Source organism: Anser anser (genome assembly GCF_964211835.1).
Source record: "Anser anser genome assembly, chromosome: Z".
Classification (NCBI taxonomy): Eukaryota; Metazoa; Chordata; class Aves; order Anseriformes; family Anatidae; genus Anser; species Anser anser.
In genome coordinates, this window is record NC_139723.1 from 24106803 (window position 1) to 24129988 (window position 23186).

At 35.7% G+C, this 23186-nt stretch overlaps 2 long non-coding RNA genes across 5 annotated transcripts in view; one reads left to right on the forward strand and one right to left on the reverse strand.

Moving 5' to 3' along the window:
* LOC310890139 overlaps positions 1–23186 on the forward strand; it is a 764802-nt gene that overhangs the window by 153393 nt on the left and 588223 nt on the right. The window lies entirely within an intron of this gene.
* LOC310890140 overlaps positions 12993–23186 on the reverse strand; it is a 47091-nt gene continuing 36897 nt past the window's right edge. For all 3 annotated transcript variants that reach the window (XR_014577051.1, XR_014577052.1, XR_014577053.1), the window contains 4 exons: positions 22882–23019; positions 22631–22694; positions 20550–20705; positions 12993–19405 (listed from right to left, as the gene is read on the reverse strand). This is a non-coding gene — a long non-coding RNA (uncharacterized lncRNA). The remainder of the gene's footprint in view (positions 19406–20549; positions 20706–22630; positions 22695–22881; positions 23020–23186) is intronic.

Below are 23186 nucleotides of genomic sequence, written 5' to 3' on the forward strand. Positions count from 1 at the left end.
AGGCTGACCTTGCCTGGCCCGGAGCCAGCCAATCTCTCATTCCCTCAGCCCCACAAGTATAGGTGAGAAAATATGATGGAAATGTCTGTGGGTCATGATAAAGACAGGGAGATCACTCACCAAGCTTCAGTTATGGGCAAAAACAGACTTGACTTGGGGAAAATTAACTTAATTTATTGTTGACTAAAAACAGAGTAGGAGGATGATAAACAAATACACAAATAATAACACCTTCCCCCCACCTCCTCCTTCTTCCCAGGCTCAACTTCACTCCTTTTCCAACCCAAGCAGTGCAGAAGGACAGGGAATGGGGGTAGCAGTTAGTCTAAGAGATTTTGTCTCTGCTGCTCCTTCACCCTCACACGTTTCTCCCATTCAGGCTTGGGGTCCCTCCCACATGCTACAGTCCTTCAGGAATTGCTCCAGTGTGGGTCCTCTTCACAGGCTGCAGTCCTTAGAGAACAGATTGCTCCAGGATGGGCATTCAGTTGGGCACAGCTTTCTTCAAGGCACATTCACCTGTTTCAGATTTGGACCCTCCTGAAATGTGGATATCTGCTCCAGTGTGGTCCTCCACTGTCTCCATGGCTTCACCATGGTCTTCTCCATGAGCTGCAGGGAAATTTCTGCTCCAGCATCTGGGAACACCTCCTGTCCCTCCTTCCACACTGATCTTGGTATCTGCAGAGCTATTTCTCTCTTCCCCCTTTCCCTTTTTCCTCTTCCTTTCCCTTTTTCCTTTCCCTTTTTCCTCCTCCTTTCCCTTTTTCTCATTCTGTTTGGATCTACATGGAACAGGCTCTGCCTGGAATAAGCACAACACTTGCTCCCTTTTCACAGAGACCACCCCTACAGCCCACCTCCACCACCAAAAACTTGACACAAAGATCCAACAACATCAACTAGATAACTGTGTTTTAATAACAAGCAGCATGCTTTCAAATGGAAATATTTGTTTAACTGTCTTGTCTCTGACAATTCTGAAGAAAATAAAAACCTTCTTGTTATAACAAGTGCTTCTGAAAACAGTTAAAATACAGTTTCAAGTAGAGTTAATTAATGTTCATTTCTATGAAGTAAATGCATAGGAAAATACAGATAAATTTAGGATTTGCATAATTTGAGAGAACTTAGATGAATGCTATACGGTGCTAATATTAAATACAGAAATACCAAATATGTGCCTTCAAGTCACAGTGATGCTTTGTTTTAGATTAAGAATGGGTCACTAGTGCAACGATCTCCTTATAACTATTTCTTCCATATTTTTTGATGAATCTCTTTTGATTGCTACATCTTTTTAAAATGCAAATTCAACTAGTTACTGTTTTGTTAAAATTGCTGCCTAGAGAAGTGGAAATCCTATGAAATACTGGAGGACTCTTATGGAAAGTAAATTTTGAATTCATAAACATGAATGCCCGTACCAGAATATACATTTTGATTTACATAGAGAAAGTGAGACACTGAATGTGATATGCTTCCAATCAAAAGTAGCTCAAATTTCAGACAAGCTTTTACTTTGTACAACAAACACATAAAATAATCTAAAGGTTATATTACATGGCAACTGTATTCAAATGATTAAGTGCACAGAGATTTCCTAGTTCTCTTCTGATTTCAAACCAAAGATAAAGGTGGCTTTTGTCAATTAACTTTAGGGAGGATCAGTAGAAAAAGAAAATAATTCATAACTGGGGGATGATGCCCAGTCAACATGGGTTCATGAAAGGCAAGTCCTTCCTGACCAACCTCATGTCCTTTTATTACTGGATGACCCACCTGGTGGATGAGGGAAAGGCTGTTGACATAGTTTACACAGACTTCAGCAAGGCCTTTGACACGGTCTCCCATAGTATTCTCCTGGAGAAACTGGCAGCCAATGGCTTGGACAGGTACACTCTTTTCTGGGTTAAAAACAGGCTGGATGGCTGGGTCCAGAGAGTAGTGGTGAACAGAGTCTGTAAAACTGGAGAAGAGGCTCAGGGGAGACCTTGTTGCTTTCTACAACTACCTGAAAGGAAGTTGTGTGGAGCTGTTGGTCAGCCTCTTCTAGCAGACAACTAGTGATAGGACTAGGGGGAATGGCCTCAAGTTGCACCAGGGGATGTTTTGTTTGGAAATGAGGAGATATTTCTTCTCAAAAAGAGAAGTCAGGCATTTGAATGGTTTTCCCAGGGAAGTGGTGGAGTTACTGTCTTTGGGAGTGTTTAAGGTTGGACATGGTCCTTAGGGACATGGTTTAGTGGGTGATATTGGTGACCAGATGATCTTGGAGGTCTTTCCAAACCTTAATGATTCTGTGAAACCCAGAAAAGATTTCTGAACAGAGGCATAATAGCATTCAATATCTGCACAGAAGTGATAGGTTCATGATTTTAGTGTTAACAAATTACCTTACTCCTGGGTTTTGAGTGAAGATTGAGATTTGATCACTTGCTCTGCTGAACTGGGTGCTCGGCAAACATCAGTACGTCCAATTGCTAAGATAAGAATGTCGTAATTTGCTTTTAAATATAATTCTTATGTCTGTAGAGAAGCCTCACCTGTTTTCAACTGTATATTTGGACAACATGGATTTTCTCTCAGTTACAGGGATAGAATTAGGTATGTAAAATGCAGCTGACCATGTTTTGAACGTGATTACACCTACAGGAGCTTTGGGCAGAACAGGACTAGTGATGCAACTGAATGCTTCCAGCAGTTCTTGCTGAGATATTTTGATAGTCATGCTTTTATGACATGAAACAAAAGTTGTTCTAGAAAAAGCTGAATTAGCTTCTCATTTGAAATCTAACCACTAAGACTCTAATTTGTAGTTTATTCAGTGGTTATTTTACAATGTGAAGGAACTGCATGGAAATTATGAGCAGAAGTTTCCTCTCTACTTAGCTACTTGGCTGGAACTTTGATATTTTAACCTGTATTTTTAAATATATATATATATATATATATATGTTCTTAGCCTGTACTTCCAATTCCATCAAATAATAAAAGCTGAGAAAAAAATCCACTAGTCATTAATACTGGTGACATTAAAAAGGAATACCTATGTTCTCATCAATCTATCTACCTTAGTAATCACTCACTGCTGAACTCTTTTTCTTTTCTGCATTGGTCTTCTATTTCTGATCTTTCAAGAACTCTATAAATCAGTTTGTGGAACCCTGCCCACTCCCGGCAAAGCATCTGCAATACCTCCAACTGTAATTCTTAGTGACACATACATCTATAATTTCCAGTAGTGTATCCACATTGAATGAAGTGATCACAAAAAGGGCATTTCAAACAAGCATGCTGTAGGAGCACCTACTTGAAAACATGTTTCTGGATACATATGTATGACTACAGGAAGCCTGGTAGTCATACAATAGCCACTATTCTCTTCTGCTCATCACTACTACCTGCAGCTAAGGTCTCTGGCCCATCAATTTCCACTGAGTTTTGCATTTGCCTTAGAGGGCAGAAATTGCTTAAGTAGAGGCACTTATGATCCAGTGGAAACAGAAATTCAGAGATTAACTTCAGACATCATGAAACTGTGAAGACTTTTGCATACTCAGTACCTCAGTATACTTTGCGTACTAGTACCTCATGCAGCTTTTTCTTTTTTTCTGCATTAGGCACAAAAGCTGGTAGTAAAAAATTAAACTGCATTCCAAATTCCTCAAAATAATCAACAACACTAGTACAATCTCTTCCAATACTTATACTCTGTTTTTAACAAATGAACTTTAAGATTGTTCTCTCAAAAACAGATGCAGACCTTCCCAGATGGAAAAATATCACCTTTTTTTGTGCTGATATAAAAACTTCCGGAGTTTCATTTTATGGTTGAAAATAAATTATCAAATCCCCTGTAGTTTAATTTTATGGTTGAAAATATATGCTCAAATCCCCTGTCTTCGGTGGGAACACCATGGATGTTTTGAGTTACTCTTATTTGGACAATCCTGTAGTCTATAATATTCATCAAAATATGTAACTGTAACATAATGTAACTAACATAATATGTATATGAAAGTTCATTCACTTTCCCAGCCAAAATGTCAGTGGCTTTATAGTGGTGAAGCATTTTAGGATACTGAAGATTTGTGTATTTAGAGACCATAGGCTTACTACCAATTTTAGAAGCTGACCATCCATGAAGCAGGGCCATTAACACTGAGACTCTATACAGAGTCATTGATTGAGAGTCTCTTTTTGCCAGGTGTCTCTCTAAACAATAATGTGGAGGTCATAAAAACCCTGATACTTTTTGTGTTCTCTTGACTTACTCTTCTGAGCCAATATATTAAATGAACATTTTTTATCTGAAGTTCAGTGAGTCTTTCAGTATGATGAAAGAAGGTGAAAAAATATTCTTATCCAAGGCAATGGGAAAAGGAAATTTTTTTAGGAAATACTAATGATATAGATAAATACTCTGTATTCATCAAACACCCACAAAAAATATTTTACTTGGAGAAAAAAGAACAATGAATGTCCTTCCCTAGGTAGGAAAGAGTGCAGGTTAAAGGCAGAAGAAGAGATCTGCTGCACCTGAACAAGGACAGGCTTCAAAGGTGAATCTTCATTTGCAAAGGGACAGGACAAATCCACAACTCATTTTAATCAAAACCAACATTTTTGCATACGAGGCTGAACCAATCTACACCATCTAAGGAAATGGTCAGTTTTGATTCACTAACATGACACAGGATGTAAATTGGAAGCTGCAAAGGAGGACTGCTACCTTGTTTTTTCATATAAAGAGCACTCATATGTGAGAAGAATTTTTCTCTATTATACATGTAATAAATATTTTCTTTATATCCAGATTCTGGCTTCTGAATTGTTGACCCCATGCAAGTCCCAAGACCATATGCAAGCAATGTATTTTTTATTAGATAGACTTTTTTTTTTTCTTACTAGATTAGCAGCAATTTTTATTAAAGTCTTTGAACACATGTAATAATCTTTCCTATGGTCCCCTGAGTGATAGGCTCAATAAAAGCAATACAGTTGGTCTGTGTGTCTTCTTTTTCCTCTTCCTGCAGCTTAATGAGTAATTTTCTGCCTTATCCATCTGTGTGTCTGACCACAATCAATGTTGATAATAGTGGGTACATGTGACATCCAATTCATCAAGTAAGTAGCTACTTGCAGCTCAGCTGTCATATTGCCATAGCCTACAAATGTCAGCTTGGCCATTTTGCACAAAAGTGCACAATCAGTCAAAAAAAAAAAAAAAAAGAGAAAGAGAGAGAAGCTATAAAACCTGAAGTTCTCAAATGTTTCTGTTAGTTTTGTGTTTCAAAATATGTTTAGCTCTACAGCAACCTCCTTCAGACTTGGAAGTAAAGAACGACAAAAATACAACAATAAATCCTTAAAAAAGCATCAGCTCACAGGATGGTTTTGCCAACACCTCAAAAAATGGTAAAGTCAAATGTTGGAGTAACATTTGCACTCACAAATTGTTTGGAAGAGGTGAAATGTTCCTTTTGAATGAACAGTTTGGAAAAGTCGCTTTAAGAGTAATATAAAGGATTTCTTTTTCAAGGTTAGTCAGATGAAACTAGAGGTTGCTTTAATAAGCTGGGCTTTCTGATATGGCCCTTTGTATTGTAAATCCACAGCCTTGTGAAGGTGTTTAATTTGATGATAACATTGTAATTTCCAAGACATTAAATTTACTGCATACAAGTTAGGCAGTAAATATTCCATAAAGTTAGAGTAGTTCAGCATGTTTTCACAGTAGCATCTTAATTAGCAACTACTGTATCATGAGACAAGCAATACAACATAGTTTAAGTATTGTATAAGCTGTATGTGAATGGCTTATCTATAACGATTTGCTGTAAGCCCATATTGTATGTACCTACTTTGTAGGTTTAAAGACATAAATTGCTCTTAAATATTAACCATTTGGTGTCAACCTTATGATAAACTCAGTCGCCAAAATTCAGATGTAGAATCAGATATCTCTGACATTTAAAAAGTAAATAAATCTTACTTGTCATAACCAGCTGTGACTCTTACCCTAGGATTTTGAAAGGAAGCACTAATGCTATAGTCATTAAAAACCTTGTCTGACTGTCAGCTCTAACAGTTTATAAGCAGTGATCTCTGGAAAGTAATCTTGGATACAAAAGTTTTAGTAGTTTATTCTAACAGATGGAATCTTTATTTATTTGTTTATTTGAGTTAACTTAAAATCCTTGGCTTCCTCATGTCAGTTTCCTATGTCTTGTCACATTTCAATATAGAATAATTCACTGTGGGTGCACATGATCCAATCTCGCAACCTCTTGCTGACGTGAATTAATGTCCATCCCATGAGAAAACCATTGATATCTATTGAACTACCCAAATGAAAAAATCTGAGTTTGAGATCAAAGGTTGGATACATGGGCTCATTAACCACCTATATGAAAGATTTCTTTGTAAGATTACTGTGAAACAGATTAAGCAATATTTAAATCAGTTCAAGTTAATTTGAAAGCTTGATCAAGAGCAGTGGTCACTCACTCCATTTACCATTATTATTATTTACTATAATTTATCCTATCACACAAAGACCATCCCAATCATCTTTGCTTCCCTTGGCTGGAGTGTATTTTCTTTCTGCCCTCCAAAAGTTCTCTAGCTCTCATGAGGTTTGAAAGCGGTATCAAAAATATGTCTTGTCTACACTCATCACTGTTTCAAAAAAAAAGATATTTCAACAGTGAAGAGATACCATACTTGTTAACACAATTATGCATTGTGCTTTTACATTTCTTTCTCTCAGGCTGTCAAACACTCACTTTGTAATTGAGCACTAATTCAAAATTAGTGTTAATATCATAGAAATACAGCTTTCAGAGAGATGAAGAGGAAGAGGCAGCAAAAGAACAGAGTAGTGTGCTCAGATGCTCAGTTTTCAGATTAATGAGATACTGTCTCTAAAACACGATACTTAATAAAATGCATCATTAACAGGAACAGAAAGCCAAAACAAAACAAAAGAAAAACAAACAAACAAAAAACCATAATTAAGTACTAGGGGAAGGATTTAATTAGGGTTCTTTCCGTTATATTTTCAAGCCAATTATTTGTAGGTGTGAACTGACTTCCACCTTTTCCAGTTTTATCTCCATTAATGAGATAAAAACACTTTTTATTTTTTTATTTTTTTTATTTTGAGAAGATGTTGAGTAAAATGGATGATGATTTGCCACAGGTTTGATATAATTACTAACTCAGTTATGAATGGTGTTTGACTGTTAACTTAAAGTTATTTTATCAGATTTAGAAGAGGACAAGTCCAGATAAATAAGTAGTTACCAGAAGGGATGTATTTGTCATCTGAATGCCTGTTATGCCTGCTGATTAGCTGTTTTGTAATGCGTAGACCAAAAAAATTAAATGTGTGTCATCAGGATAGGAAGTTTCAAACATTTATTTTTTATGTTATTGTCACAGAGTTAGCATTTTTCCCCTTTCTGAATTCTCTACTCATCTAGAAGACCTTTGAGTCTTTATTCTAGAAGGCAGCAGAAATAGAGAACAAACACTGTGCGTTGTGAAATACAAAGAGAAGTTCCCTATTTATGTTAATTCTGTAAGAGAATCTATTTAAGTTCTTCAATATTTATTTTTGTGATTTACAAAAGCGGCCATGGAAAGCATACATAAGAATTAAGAAGGCTTACGTTGCACAGCTACAATATTTAATTTTAAACGATATGGGTCTATACTCCTATAAACTATGGTGATAGGACATTATTTATTCAAAACAACAAATTGTTTTAATAATGCAATCATTTAAATAATTTAATAATTAGTTATAGAATACAAATATTTATGAATTTATAAATTGTACTTATAAATATAATAATGAATAACATACAAGTATATAATAATCATTATGAATAAACTGATGAAATATAAATAAATTAATTCATTATTAAATAGTTTTTAGTGTTAACCTTATCTCTTCCTTACTTCTCTCTCTTATTAGTGATGTTATAGTGGTGTACTTGGTCTCTTTCTGCTTGTTGAAATGCTAGAATCCCTTTACTAATTGGTGGTAAATAGAAATAGGAAAAGTTCCTTTCCAAGTTTTTTGAATGATACATGAATAAATTACTACACAGAGCCCTTGTTAGCATCATTACAGTAATGATAAGGTTCCATTTAGATTGTATTTTTTTGCACATGTAGCTTCAGTATAACTTTTTGTCATACACACGATGAAGATGTTTAAGTTCTAGTTGCAGGTAGTGTTACCTTGTACTTGTCTTGTCCATGCCAGGATTCAATGGTGGCATAATTCCAACATAGAAACAAAGTCTGATTTATCCTGTTTTCTGAGGTAATTAATCAACACTGCAAGGTTCAGATATGTTTCTCAAAATTTTCACTCTCAAGCCTTGGAATTTCCAATGGGAGCTAAAGCAAATTCCCTCATGAATTACAAAGCCGATGTGAACTAAATTCAAGCAAATATTTTGGAAACACTTCATGGTATTAATCAAAATCCAATTTAGGAAAAGCAAAGACTAGCAAGAAATTATTTTCAGAATTCAACTCTGATGCCAAATTCCCTAGCAAGATGTTTTGCTAAGGTACTTATATTCCACATTAAATTTTAAAAAACGTGTAGTGGCAATGAAAAATGTGTTCACGTATGGTAATAAATTACTTTCACAAAACAGAATATTACCTTACAAAAACTTTGGAAAACAGAAAAATATGTTGAGAATAGTATTCTTCCCCTCCTCCTCTTCCCCCCTGCCCCCCCCCAAAAATAAAAAAAAGCAACCAAACGAAAAGCATACAGTTCAAAGATCGATTCAAAAATTAAAGAATGAATAGAGCTACAGATGAACATGCAACTTAAACTGTTTCTTTTGCAAATACATATGCATTTCTTAGCTATTCTGGACTGGTTTTGAGCAGTTTATATTGCTGCTAACTGTCAGTCTGAAATTGGGCTGGTTTTGAGCAGTTTATATTGCTGCTAACTGTCAGTCTGAAATGGCAGGTTTCTCTCAGCACACATAGATAAGGTTTAAAGCATTCAAGAGTAGATACAGCTGTACATTAGAAAAAGCAATAGTCCTGTTTGATTGCTGACTTTATAGAAATGTATACTGGTATTTGACTGTTTAACTATATTTGTAGTCATTTCTTGATTCTTACAGCCTAAAAAACCCAGTGACCCTTTGTCTATCATGGGTTTCCATACCAGTTTCAAGTATATAGATAGAACTTGCGGGATATACCTGCAGTTCAAGTTGCCTGAAAGGTGTGATTAAAAATAGTGTTAACTTGGTATTCTCAAAGAATAATTTTTGAATTGTCTTAACACAAATTAATCAAAGAGAGTTCCAGAACTAATGCATGAATGGAACAGTTACTATATAAAACCTTATGTATTAGCTCCCAGCAGTTCTGCAAATTGGGCTGCTCAGAATGATTTGTTTTTGAGTCTAGAACTTGTTTTCTTCCTTTATTCTTTAGAAAAAATGAGGTCTGCTATTCATTTTACAATATAACTTAAGCACCTTTAAAAAAAAAGTAAGTCTCAGGAAACATTTCACTATATTTCAGAAAGCTGTGATTTTTTTTATTTGAAATGCGAGTTGAGTGGAAGCCATTTGCAGTATGTCAATATTTTCCAATGTTACCAGATTAATATCATGCACAGTCTTTGTGTGAGTAGCATTGTTTGGCTTGCTTCTGCTACAATGTCTATATACTGTGACTCAGCATCCTTCTATAAATAACTATGCTTCCACACCTGTGATAATCAAGAATTAAAGTAAGGAACAAAGAAAGAAGAGGTTGCTACAATTCTGTGTAGTAAGTTGTTCTGTGTCAAGGAAAACCTCTCCCAAGTTAGTTCCTTATTCTCAGAACCCAATGCTTTTACCCAGTATTGGTAAAATCAATGAGTGTAGCAACATTTATGCCTGTCAGCTGGTAAGTCTCCTGGTGTCAGGAAGGCAGAGTACTTTGCAACAAGAAGGAAAATGTTTCCTGTAAAAATGCATAAACACAAATGAAAAAATGTATTTTTTTAAAGCACATTCTGTGTAGTTTTCCATTTCCTTGTTTGCTGTCATCCTACTTGGATACCTATTGGTATTTACCTAATCTTAACATTAGTGTATTCTTTTACTCCGCTGGAATACAGACCTCCAAGTCAGACAAAATTAAGTAATGTGGCCACCTGTCTCCCTGTCAAGAATCATTCAAATAAAATTTCTATCAGCTCAACTGAAGGCATTCAACTATAGCTAAAATATTTCTAAGTTGTTGTTTTGTGGATTTTTTTTTCCCTTTAATATGCATTTCACTAGTCATTCTTTTCCTTTATTTATTTATTTTTCTTAATGGAAATAGCTACCATCTTCCAGTTTGGGTGACACATTTGTCAAGTTGCAGAGGGCTTGATGTAGTTTGCATTAAGCAGCCAAGCACCCTATAAATAATTTCTTATTTTTTGAAAACATGCCCTTCTGGCAGATATCCTTCAGGATTTGCTGACCTCCTTATTAACAGTGTTCTGGAGAGGTGACAACAAAATAATAGCTGACAGAATCTTTCGAAGAATTGTCACCTGCTACATCAGTTACTACAATCCCAGCTGTTGTTATCATTTAACAGGCACACAGTGAAAACACCTGAAGACTCTCTAATCTGGAAGCCCTTTTTATGAAAATTTCCACAGAGGTATAGAAATGAAAATCCTACCTACTTTTCTGCTACTACCACAATGCAATATGTGGATAAAGCAAATGAAAGGCTGAAACAGAGTGAATGATGCCAGGAGCCAGCCAGTAGGCTCATTTTGAGATTGTATTTTAGTGTCTCCCCTACAAAATATCAGGGATGGTGGTGGTAGTGATGTTCATGAGATAAAAGTGTGTCTTTACACGTTCTGGTATATCTCTTTTCAGCTCAGGTTGGAAAGGTGTCACACAGCTCCGGAGAGCGCTGTCTTATCAAATCTGACAACAATGATCTAAGCAAAGATATAAATCAGTCATACAAGAAGATTTGGTGGAAAGAAAAAGTCTGGCCTGTGGTGAACTATCAGTGAGATGGAGAAAGAACTGGAAGAAAGGAACAACTCATGTTGTAGGTCAATGAACCACATTAAGGACTCAGGGTAATGAGGTTATTGTCAAGACTGCAGTCAGAGAGGAATTTCCGGCAACCCATGTACTGAATAAATGTGTTAGTTCTGAAACAGAACATTTTCAAAAATAAAAATTGATTTGGGATGACTGTTTGCTGAGTGTCCTGTTTCAGAGAGATCTGGTTTTCAGAGACAGTAAACAAGTTGCCAACTGCAGTGCCCAAATCATGAATCACACATAAATTGAATCATACTTTAAGGTGATTATCCTGAGTGTTGTATGCCACTTATGCTAGAAAGAGTAGCTGAGTTTGCACATAGACTTTTCTATCATTTCAGAATGATCAGGACAAGATGAAAGACCTGAGATCTGCAGAAGTGATTGTCCCACTCTACTTTGCACTGGTGTGGCCTCACCTCAAGTAGTGTGTGCAGTTTTGGGCACCACAGTACAAAAAAGAACATGAAACTATTGGAGAGTGTCCAGAGAAGGGCTAAAAAGATGGCCTAGAGAGGAAGACATACAAGGAGTGGCTGAGGTCACTTGGTTTGTTCATCCTGGAAAAGAGGAGGCTGACAGGAGGCCCCATGGTGCCCTGCAGCTTCCTCATGAGGGAGAGTGGAGGGGCAGGTGCTGAGCTTTCTCTCTGGTGACCAGTGTTAGGACCTGAGGGAATGGAGTCAAGCTGTGACACGGGAGGTTCAGGTTGGATATCAGGAAAAGGTTCTTCACTGCGAGGTTGGTCACACGCTGGAACAGCCTCCCCAGAGACATAGTCAGGGCATCATGTCTGTCAGAGTATAAGAAGTGTTTGGTCTATGATCTCAGTCATATGGTTTGAATTCTGATTTTCGGGTAGAACTTTGTGGAGCCAGGAGCTGGACTCGATGATCCTTGTGGGCCCCTTTCAACTCGGGATATTCTATGATTCTATGAGAATGCTAAGAAGGTGCTATGGATTGTGAACTGCTGTTCACACATTTCCAAAGAAGTTCCAAGACTGATTCAGTCTAGCTCTTTTTCCCTTTCTATCCTGGAGTATTGTATACAGAATAATTAGTATTTGTTTATCTTCTTTCAGTTTTGCTTTTTTTGGGTAAAGAAGTGGAAATCATTTTCACAAAATTTTATGCATGTGACCAGAATTTCCTCATGGAAACACTGGATGTAAGCTATCAATTGCTTGCTATTTTGAAATCAGTTATCTAAGATGACATGGGTCAGCTCTGAAATAATCAAATCTTTTTATTGTTACATAAAGACTTTCTAGGTAACTCAGAATACCACTAATGGCACCAGAACATTACCACACTAGGACCAATATTAGGAACTACACAATGGTGGTGAATAAATGTAAATGAAAAAAACTTCCTAGTTGTACTATAGTTAATACACGAGGAGCTAAAGTGGTGGTCCACACCCCAGCTGACAAGTAGCAAAATACACCATTGGTGTTATTACCTGTTCACAGCTTTAAGAGGAAATCCTGATACTAATAAAAAGAGTACCTTTCGCTCCCACAGGTCCAAAGTCTCCAAAATGTTTACTCTACTGTTCTTCCAATGAAATCAAATGGCTTGTAAGACTGATTTCTGGCCAAATCTTCAAGGTTTCTTGTTTTGAAATTATTTGAAATTAAAAGAACATTTTCTATTTCTGTTGTGTCTTTTATGGGCCCAGGGAAGGTTGTTCTTATCAAACACCAAATGCTCTCCTGCATCAAAAGAGCACTGCAGGGATTTGTACACAAAGAACTCTGCAGGTAATGCTGACTGTGGCAAAACCACCACTTTGTGTTGCTGAAGAATTATACTCTAGATTTTGTATTGGTAGAACTGCAGGGGCAACCTGCACCTGAAATACAAAAGAGAAGGGATAAGGTCTCACAGGCCAAACTGTTTCACTTAGCTAAAGCAACGTTTCAGCCGTAGCCTAATTGTGATATGTTTAAACAAAAGTCTTTGTATAGTTTCAGAGAAGCTAGTTTTCATGACAAGTGGGATACAACATGCAATGTCATAGAACTCCTTGGAGCAGCAGGTTGCTTCCTGCACTGTTCTTTTGCCTTTAAATCTACAAAGCATTTAATGCTTTGAAGGACTACCTCCTTCAGGCTTCCTCTCTTTTTATTTCCATAAAAGCAGTCTGAGGTTTCTCTTGTATTGGAGTTGGCCAAAAGCGCAGAAACTGAGAGGAATAGGAAAACCTGTGTCAGGCCCTGACAACTCCAGTCACTCTAGAGTTGAATGACAATACTGAAAAAGAAGAAGCACTCAGGTATTAAAAGAAAGTACTTTTTAATCTAATTGCTGACACAGTATTTTTTTACTATTTTTGTTTTTGTTTTGTATGTTATGTATCATATCTTATATGGATTACATCTTTCTTAAATGTCTAAAACAGTTTCATAAGGTTACTAAGTAATACAATTTGTAGGGTCCTGGATACAGCAGAATGGAATTAAAGTTTTTATTAAACCCCAGAACATCGCTCTCAGTGCTTCCCTTTGATTTTAGAGTTACAGAGAAGAAGTGACTCTGTGTTCTGTCTTGCTACTTATACTCTCAAGGGACATTTAAAAATAGCTCAAATGTTTGTGCCTCCTGGATTTACAAGATTATTATAACATTTAAACATTTTCTTTGCTTAAATTCTTTTTTTTTTCCTTTTTTTTTTTTAATAAAATACTGACAGATTTTGGATTCAACTAATGGATTTGTTAGTGTTTCCTAGCAATAATTTGGTTATAATTTTAGCAATATTACTAAGTAACACAGCCCTTTGTTAATACAGAGTCTGGAGTACTTTGCCACAAATTTCAGTGCAAAAATCCACAGACACTAAAAACATCTTATCTTCTTTCCTTAACTCATTCTGCTTCTTGCAGAAAGATTTGTTTTGGCAGTCCTAAAGAGGGGAAGTCAAAGTTGTGTTTAAATACCAAACAATTTTGTGATATTAGCTGGTAGAAGCTTTACACAGAAACAATCATAATATTATTAGGAGTAACAATTTGAATTGCATATTTTCTCAGCAGTTAAAACTGGTTATGGAAGAAGAGGTGTTATAAGTCATCACAGTTCTTTCAAATATTTGGTTTTAGTGATAAAACGGTAAATAAATTCAATAAATTTTCTTCCAATATCTTTTCCCATGTGAAGTTCAATACTCACATTGTAGGTACCTTGTAAATAGTTTTGACTTCTTCATTATTCTAACTACTGCTTCACATCTACCAAACTCAGCCAACTGACAGAAAGACATAATAGCATCTCCCACTGCAAGTTGTAGGTTTCATTTGCTTATCTTTTACCAAACTTTAACAATGAGGTGAAATTTCATATAGTAGCTCTCTGTTGAGAGATACACTGTAATTTTGGGAGGAAGCAAAATTCCAGCTGGAATTCCAAATTCAGGATTTTGTCAGATTGAGGTCTAGAACAGTGATGTTTTGTCCCTGCTGGATATTCTGACATTTTCTTTTAGTCATTTGAACAGATCTAGGATATGGGTGACATTTTGGGGCAGGTGTTTCAAGTTAAAAGAAGGGAAGAAGGCATTTTATTAATTTACAAGTTTTTTGTTAGCCCTCAGAAAATTCATCTGAACTCATGCTGTTATAAACCTTTCTGTTTAATTACCTTTTTTCTCGTGACTTGTGTTTCAATTCTGCAAGCAACCTAATCATTAAGTACCTGAACTCAATGAACATCTTTACACCAAGTTTGAACTAATCTCTATGGAATTACATGATTTTTAGCATTTGGGATGGAGAAAAAACTGACCCAACATAACCCGTATACTATGAATAGAAATTTTTTGTTGAAGATAAGACGTATGGATTTGAAGATGTTGATTTGAAATCTGAATTGAGGCTTCCAAAAAGCTAACCCCAGCTTTTCTGCTTTCTTGGAAAGCTTGGAAATGCTAACTTACTGAAAGATCTCTGTGTTTGTCCAACACTTTCAGCCTGGTTTTAAAAGAAAATAATACATCTCCTGCAGCATCAGTAGAAAGAGCTGGGCAAGTTGTCTAACCATGGAATCAGGACTAAGACATTGTCTTTACACTGTGATGAGAGATTTTATTTCCATTTCAGATAGACATTATCTTGAAGGTACATGCAACATTGGTGAAGGACTTCCACTGATCAGCCCATGGAGTACTCAGAAGGATATGAATGATTTAGTTTTCACTGCAAATCCCAGAGAGCAGGCAATGGCTGAGTTCTTAACCATACATTCAATAATGAGGATGAACCAAAATACTAAACTCTTGTTCATTGTGAGGTGAAGAACCAGTTTAATAATTCATATACAAACGGGGTTCCAAAAAATTGTACATACAAACGTTTATTGTAGTAATTCTTATTTTGTAACATCGTAACTCTGCAGATTTTAAATAATTTAATATGTTTGTAACTAATTGTTTTAAATGTAAAACTTCTCTATAATTTGAAGAGGCATCATCAAATGGTGCTTTTACTGAGCTGGAGAAAGTGAGAGGCAGAGGAGTGTTAATTTTTTTTCTCTGATGAAGAGAAGTGATTTTTCTAGAGCCTGAAATGTCTACTTTTCTTAATACTCTCATCTCTTCACTATTTATCCTTGTATCTCTGAGCCATAACTTTTATGGATCCCTCTCATAACTCTGATCCACAATTTCTTTTATTTTATTCCCGTGTGAATCACACAGGTGTTAAAATTGATTTCTGAAACTACTAAGTGTTGGATAAAGTCAAAGCCAACAAATATTAACTTAATCCCAGAGCTGTCATATTTCTTCAAAATGAAGTTTTGAGCTGCTGCAGGGTGTGAAACCTGAGTTAGGATTGATATGGATTAGTTTCACTAGGAAAGAATAGTTATCACTTGCTTTCACTGGATGGTCTGTTCTCCCTTACCATGTCAACACTAAGGGATAATGCCTGCTTTTCTGATTTATTACTACTAAAGAAGCCCAAGTCAACAAGGAAATAAAGAGTTCACCACAAAAAGAAATATTCTAAGTCATGCACATACATAAAGAACATACAACCCAACAGTTTGCTGTAGTTGCCTATGATATTAAAAGAGGGGTTTGAAGGAAAGAAACAATAACAAAAATTTTTTGTAAGTAACATATAAAATAACTAATGAAAGCCAAAGAATGTCAGGCATCACTGAAGAGAGGTTATGTAACCCACAATGTGAAGTAACTAGCTAAAAGCTTATTGTAATAAATACGTCTTCTATATCCCAAATAACAATGACTTGTAATGCTTCAGTGTCAGACTTTTTGCCAAATTTGCTTCTCACATATAAAAAGAAGTAAGCATCACAGAAAGGGTGCAAAGCATGAACTGCCAGAGTTGGTGAAGGAAACCATGATCTACTGTCAACATACTAGAGATTCAAACAATATTTGGCAGCCCACTTTACTTCAAGTATTTACAATGTATGTTACAGTGGAAGCTTTGTCTGAGAACAGGGATTGGAGGCTTACTGAAATTACTATAAAAAAAAAAATTGTAAAAATATCTGAGCACCTCCAAAACTATAGTATCTTCTTAAGCACCTAAAGAAAAATCACCCCTTGGAAGAATAGTGCTCAGTGTGAAAAGGAGTGAAGTATAATATTTTAAGATAGTCACTTCTCAGCTGCAACCATTGAGGTGGGGCAGCAATACATACTGAAAGTGGAGGAATGAACTGTACAAGAAGCCACCAATGTTGACAAGGGAAACCGAAAGGCAAGAAGAAGCATATTTAGTTAATCCTTTCCAGGGAGCTAAGGAAGTAAAAAGGGTTTTTACAAAGCCATTTTATATATAAAGAACAAGCAAAAGCAGGGAATAAATTAGGTGCACACTAAGAAATGAGATGTGAAATGTAATAAGTGAAAAATAAAATATTGAAGCTCTGCTGCCTCTCTCTCTCTCTATATATATATATATTTCAATTCCATCTTTAAGACAGGTTAAACAGAAGAACACACTAAAACGTCAGTCCTATCATAGCCTATGACTAGACTCCCATTACCTTCGATACTTTTGTCCACCAACAATTAGGAAGAAATTTCCAACAAGCATTTGATAAAAAATGAAGTAAATAAAACTTTAGACAAGCTAAAATCAAGCGAATCAGCAGGTCTGTTCAAACTGTCACCCAAGGAATTCAGGAGTGCTTAACAAGCTTGAAGCCACTTGTAATTTGAATCTTTAAGCTCTTTACAACTGGAGATCTAAAGCTGTGCAAAAAAATAAAAATGTTCAAAAAAGAAAAGAGACAACTCATAACACCAAGTATACATAAATGAAGCCTATAATTGAGTAATCAATAGTTAAATATAAGATCTGGACTTCTGCTTCTACAGGAGCTTCAAAAGAGACTAGAAGATAAACTGATCTTTAAAACCAGCTCACCACGTATTTGCTAATAATATGTTAGTTCAGACTAGAGTGAGAATATATTTTAGTGAACAGAATTGAGTTGCAATTCCATGTTCTGTGGTCGCTCAAGTGTATACCATTTCCCAAGGGTATTGATAGTATAGAAACAACTTTTATAGTTTTCAGTTTATAAAATTTTCTACAGAAAAAAAATCATTTGTGTGATGTAGTGTAGAATATAAATACATTTTGAACTTTGCACAATAAAGACAACTTTATTTAAGATTTCTCCCAAATAGTTTTAAGTCACTTTTGTCTATTTCTGTCTGTAAGAACAACTATTATGATGATGTATTTTGTTATACAGTACTTGGATTGTTGACATGCACCTTAATGAATAAAACTACTTTGTAATTCTGTAACATCAGTTATGACATTAAATGCCTTGGACGTGTAAGACTGTCCTGTGGAAACTAGAATTTCTGTAGCATCTACAGGCAAATAAAGCTGCTTCAAGAAGGCCATATGGATATGGAAATTAAATTAATATCTGTTCTTATGCTTAACTCTACTGGAAACTCAATTATACAAAAGAAAATTGCAATTTCATCTGCAAACTTTCTTACTGTCTGAGGTCCCTTTAAACTTACTATTCTTTCTCAAAACCTAATTACCATCACCCAGGGTGGTTCCAGTTTTTTTTTTTGTTTGTTTGTTTTTATGTGGGTTTTTTTTTTTTTTAGTCCACAATAAACTATCAAGATTAATTCATTCAACCTCAGTTGTCTTCAGTGGTACACTTTGCAGAACTTTAAAACCCAACTTTGATTTTGGTAAACAAAATAGTTCTGCCAACTTACATTACATTATTGAGTCCACAACAGGACTCTGTATTCTAGGATACTATAAATGACCCAGCTACCCTGAACACAGAAAGATTAAGAAATACATTTCAGCATTTCAGAAGCCTAAAGAATTATAAGATAATTATCAAAGAATTTATAATCCATTTCTATAATATCCTCTTTTTTTTTTTTTTTTTTTTTAATTCCTGTAAACTTAGCTTGGATGCTTTCTCTTGGAGGAAGCTTTATGAGTTTGACTAACTGATTTCAACTTAAATAAACAAGTTAGATAACATAATGCAAACAGGGATATTACCTTTTCTTGTAGCTGAAATATGATTAACTCTCTTGAGCTATGAAGACTACACACAACATAAAGAAATTTACATTTAAAATATAGGTATATTGAGTATTAATTCACATATATACACTCATTCTGTAGGACTATATATATATATATATATATGTTTGTCTAAAATAAATCCTTTGTGACAATGAAACTTCACCTGAAGGCTGACCTGAAAAAATTTGGTTTGTTGAATAGCTTAAGAACACATCAAGTCAATTCAGAACAGCATGTATTTCCTTCTGTAACTCAAAGGCAGCTGAGAATGCCTGATATCCTCTTTATCTATTACAAACTCGGTTGCCTGTCTTAATTATATTGCCTGTGATGGAATGGGGATATTTCCCTCTAAATGGAAAGGCCACAACGTTTAGAAAATTTCAGAAAGGATCTACTCTGGCCAAAAAGCCACTTCAGGGAAAGAAGTCAGTATCTTACTCAGTGGCCCCAATAAATTTTTTGCCACTAGAGAATTCCCTGCTGCATTGGTTCAATGCTCAGTATTTCTGTTTTATTTACACAGTCGCATTGCAGGATTTATTATAAAATATTACAGAATTGCAGAATGGTTGAGGCAGACGAGGACCTCTGGAGGTCATCTGGTAAAACACACTGCTTAAGCAGGGTCACCTACAGCAGGTTGCCTGGGGCCATGTCCAGAAGGGGTTTTGACTCACTCCACAACCTCTACAACCTCTTTGGGCAACCTTTGCCAGTGCTCAGTCATCTGCACAAAAAAAAAAAAAAAAAAAAAAAAAGTGTTTCATGGTGTCAAGGGGGAACCTCCTTTGTTTCAGTTTCACTTCTCTCAACCTGTCAGTCATGCTTTGCCCAGTTGCAGCACACCATTAGCTTCAAGCTGTGCATCTCAGAGAATAACCTGTCCATCTCCCTTTTGTCTTCCCTGACACGGCCTGCTCACTTCCTCTCCAAAAATCTTCAACTTGGGGGCACAGCTCTTCTGGAACAGCACATCTCCTGCAGGACAGGGGGCCTTCTCTCCTGACATTAGAGGCCCCAGGCTCTCCCTGAAGCCTGGAACTAGGAGGGCTGCACCTGCCATCTGTAGCTCTGTGTCAAAGCCTCCACCCTAGCAGGGTTACGTGCTCCAAAACCTGCTGGCAAAAAGCGTGGCATTGCCATATCTAAGACAGTAACAGTGATTGTCATAATTCAGCTAGGGCTCCCTTTTTCACCTCCTTCTTTGCACCCTTCTGCTCCAATTGCTGGGCAAACTTCTGTGTGTTAATAAAAGTGCTTAAAAAGAATGTATTTCATAATAGTCAAGTATTTTCTGTCTCCACGTACCATTCAATGGTAAAAACATACCATTTCAATCTTTCATTTGGCTTCATGTTGAGAAATACAACCAAAGTGTAAATTTCTGATAAAATGATTTTTTTTTCTTTTCTTAGTTCTGTTCTTTAGCGAACTGTATGACAGTCTCACAGTTCCTTTAACGTCAAAAAGTTGCAATAATTGAGTAACCCACATTTTATTATTTTCCAAAAGTGAATGCTGATATGACTGGGATTCAAAAAAATTGGCTCATTGGCTGAATTACCACTTTCTCCAACAGCAATTGATATGGTGGAAACTGATCTCTATCTTCACACCCCTATAGTATTAGAACAAATTTCTGCACTATTTTCTTCACTCATAATATTATTATTGATTTCACTAGCTGCACAAATCCACATCTGAAATTTATCTTTTATTAATTGACGCTAAAAAAAAAATCAGAAAAATTTAATGTGTTTGAGCTAACTATAAAATAATTTTAATAATAAATTAAAAAAAAAAAAACCTTAATTCCCAGGAACCTTACTATTTTCTGTGTTCTAATACATTAAAGGTATATGTTCAGTTACCTTTCTGAATACCTAGGTTGTTTTCATTTGTTGTTCTCTCCAGCATATCACATCACTGAGTCAACTCAGAAATGTTATGTCCTCTTATTGAAACAGAAATACATAGTTCTTCTAGTCTGGCTAATCTTCATTGTAACATAACTTGCCTTCTTGTCCCTTGGTATTTGACATAAAAAGAAATTAACAACAATAAATGTGACTGAAGAAATACTCTGCCTTTCCATGTACCTGGAAGGCCTCTGGATACTAGCTCTATGCCAAGCATCTTAAGTTAGTTTTACTAGCACATCTATAGCACTTGGGAAATAAATTAGAAAGGGGTAAATGGCAACATCTGGAGCTCATTAATCTCGGGGCATGACATCAAGAATAAAAGGAAAAATACTTAGAAGACAGGAACGTATGTGAAGATAAACTTCGCCTTTGCTTAGAAAAGGGAGGAATTTACTTTTCTTACCCATTTCTCAATTTTTCCTAAAGGAAAGAGAGATCCTTACATTTTTTCTTTTTACCACTTTTCAGATTTAGTGATAAGAAAAGAGTCTGCATTTTCATACTATTTGCATATCCTATGTATTTCCTAAATAGAAACTGTCTTATCAGTGTTGGTATGAACGTTGCAATGATGCAACTGAAAAAAAGTCTAGTGAAAACCAGTATCTTATACAAGTAATTACTGCAAGACTGTTTGGGGACTATATTACCAGAATAACAGTCATAACAGTCTTTAACTGCAGCAGGAACTCCAAGCTGTTCAACACTATCCCACAATTAAAGCAGAGCCCTCAGCTGGAGAACAGATCTTGAAAAAAGTAGATATAATAAAAGTCTAGATTAGAAGAACCTGTGTAATGCCATCTACAAAAAGTAACATATTTCTTTAATCATTTTTTTCTCTTCTGATCAGCATTTCAAGAGTTGTTGTAGTATTATTCTAAGATTTTTTTTTTTATATATGTTCAGTTCTCTCTGCTAAATCAGTATGACACAAGCTGTTAATTGACTTTAAGTTACCCTATTATGTGTAGATGATGTAGACTTACATACTGTTCGAGACTATCTGTCTGGTTGTTGGTTTTTTTTTCAGTTTTGAGACTCCCGAACATATCCAGCCACAATAATTCAATGTCTGAGATTCACATCACTTAGATTTTCCTAGTTGATAGCTATTTATCTAATGTAGTCACCTAACTCTCTTTATAGAGAAGGCAGAGGCAATTCCTTAAAACAAACCATCTCATATAAGATGAAGTATAAGATGAAGTGGGATAAATCACCTAAGATCGGTAGAACAAATCAACTTCCTGAGTTGGCAGACAACCACTCTTGTGTTCCAAAAGCCTCACTAACCTTCTTCAAATATCTTATCAGTTACTGGAACAGCTGACACTTTTTTGGAAACAATGCTGATGAATGGGTCTTTCAATGTTAATTACAATTCTTAGGAGGAGCTGTGGTTCAGGAAGTCTGTAGATGAGGTGGCATAAGGCAACTTTGCATAGCCGTGATGAGAAAATTAACCAACAAACTAATCTTGGATGTTGATAGCATTAAAAATTAATTTTAAAAAGTCAAGCCTTTTCAATCCTTTATATGCTCCATATTTGACAATGAAACATTTCTAGTGTGTACTTTCCTTCTAAAAATGAAGAAAATCTGAATAAGTTCTCAGGCACCTCGATAACCTCAGGGAAAAAAAAAAACAAACAACAGACTGTGTGTGCCATAGAAATAGAATGGAGACTAAAGAAAGTGAAAAGCCATTGCTAAAAAATATCAGCTGATAGCTGTATTATGTTGGATGAACTGCTGAACTTGAGCTCCACTGAAATGCTGCAGCCAAAAAGGCTTATTAAACTTTTGAATAAAGAATGGGAGGAAAAAAATCAGATTAGAAAAGTGGATGTTGTTTTGCATCTATATGAGTTTATAGTCATGAAAACTTCTGTTCCATGTGCCAGTTTGATTTCAAGGACTTAACGTGTATATTGGTCAATTGTATTAGACTCTGGGAATAAACACACTTTTCTTTAATGTAAGGATAAGGTTATCTAACAGTCTGTTAATGTCAGTAAACTCACCACATCAGTGCACATCCAGGAAGCTGTAAAAGCAATGGTTTCAGCTCAGCTACACCCTCTTCCTCTAGGACAAGAGCAGTATACCATTAGTTTCAGACTTGAGGGGACAGTAAGTACATGATCAGGGTCTTTTCAGATACCCACTTAATACCTGCTATCAGAAGGACCATGTAACTAAGGAGTAAAGATTTTACAATATCCAAGATTTTCTAGAAAAATGCAAAGTAGAAAGTTACAGGTAACATCCTTACCTGTAATTAATCATGTGAATATCTTAAGGATTATGATTGCCTTCTCACTAGAAAATCTTTAATCCAGGTTGGTTGCTTTTCTAAACAAGTCATGCTCTTTCTCATCTGCTGCTGTTGAATTTCAATCTGTAGTTAATGCTGAAAAGATCTGCACATTATTATCATTAAGCAAGAAGTATGTCTGTACATCTGACCTTACAATCCATGAAACTGAAGAAGAGAGCAAATAGTTTCTACACAGAGGACAAAGACTGGGACAGTGAGAAATTTGTTTCTCACATTCAGGTCTCAAAAATTAAAACATT